The sequence below is a fragment of the Marmota marmota genome, unplaced genomic scaffold (genome assembly GCF_001458135.2).
Source record: "Marmota marmota marmota unplaced genomic scaffold, marMar, whole genome shotgun sequence".
Classification (NCBI taxonomy): Eukaryota; Metazoa; Chordata; class Mammalia; order Rodentia; family Sciuridae; genus Marmota; species Marmota marmota.
The window spans coordinates 30,876,617-30,878,314 of NW_026000241.1; positions in this window are offsets into that span (position 1 = coordinate 30,876,617).

A 1,698-nucleotide genomic window follows, 5' to 3' on the forward strand; every position below is an offset into this window, starting at 1 on the left:
CACCCCTTCATGTTCAAAACACTAGAAAAATTAGGGATAACAGGAACATACTTCAACATCATAAAGGCTATCTATGCTAAGCCCCAGACTAACATCATTTTAAGTGGAGAAAAATTGAAGGCATTCCCTCTAAAAATTGGAACAAGACAGGGATGCCCTCTTTCACCACTTCTATTTAGCATAGTTCTTGAAACACTGGCCAGAGAAATTAGACAGACAAAAGAAATTAAAGGGATACAGATAGGAAAAGAAAAACTCAAATTGGCACTATTTGCTGATGATATGATTCTATACCTAGAAGACCCTAAAAGTTCCACCAGAAAACTTCTAGAATTTGTAAATGAATTCATCAAACTATCAGGATATAAAATCAACACATATAAATCAAATGCATTTCTGTATATCAGTGACAAATCCTCAGAAAGGGAAATGTGGAAATCTACCCCATTTACAATAGCCTCATAAAAAATAGAATACTTGGGAATCATCTTAATGAAAAAGCTGAAAGATCTATATAATGAAAATTACAGAACCTTAAGGAAAGAAATCAAAGAAGACCTTAGAAGATGGAAAGATCTAACTTGCTCTTGGATAGGCAAAATTAATATTATCAAAATGACCATACTACCAAAAGCACTATACAGAGTTAATGAAATTCATTCAAAATCCCAATGGCATTCCTCACAGAAATAGAAAAAGCATTCATGAAATTCATCTAGAAAAATAAGAGACCTAGAATAGCTAAAGCAATCCTTAATAGGAAGAGCGAAGCAGGTGTCATTGCTATACCAGACTTTAAACTACACTACAGAGCAATAGTAACAAAAACAGCATGGTATTGGCACCAAAACAGACTGGTAGACCAATGTTACAGAATAGAGGACACAGAGACTAACCCACAAAATTACAATTATCTTATATTAGACAAAGGTGCCAAAAGCATGCACTGGAGAAAAAAACAGCATCTTCAACAAATGGTGCTGGGAAAACTGGAAATCCATATGTAACAAAGTGAAATTAAACCCCTATCTCTCATCTTGAACAAAACTCAACTCAAAATGGATCAAGGACTTAGGAATACAACTAGAGACTCTGCATCTAATAGAAGAAAAAGTAGGCCCTAATCTTCATCATGTGGGATTAGACCCCAACTTCCTTAATAAGACTCTTTTGACACAAGAATTAAAACCAAGAATCAATAAATGGGATGGAATTAAACTAAAAAGTTTCTTCTCAGCAAAAGAAACAATCTGTGAGGTGAATAGAGAGCCCACATCCTGGGAGCAAATTTCTACCCCTCACACATTAGCTAGAGCACTAATCTCTAGAGTATATAAAGATCTCAAAAAGCTAAGCACCAACAAAACAAATAACACAATCAACAAATGAGCCAAGGACCTGAACAAACACTTCTCAGAAGAGGATATACAATCAATCAACACATATATGAAAAAATGCTCATCATCTCTAGCAATCAGAGAAATGAAAATCAAAACTACTCTAAGAATCATCTCATTTCAGTCAGAATGGCAGCTATTATGAAGACAAACAACAATAAGTGTTGGGGAGGATGTAGGGGAAAAGGCACATTCATATATTGCTGGTGGGACTGAAAATTGGTGTAGCCAATATCGAAAGCAGTATAGAGATTCCTTGGAAATCTGGGAATGGAACCACCAATTGACCCAGCTATCTCTC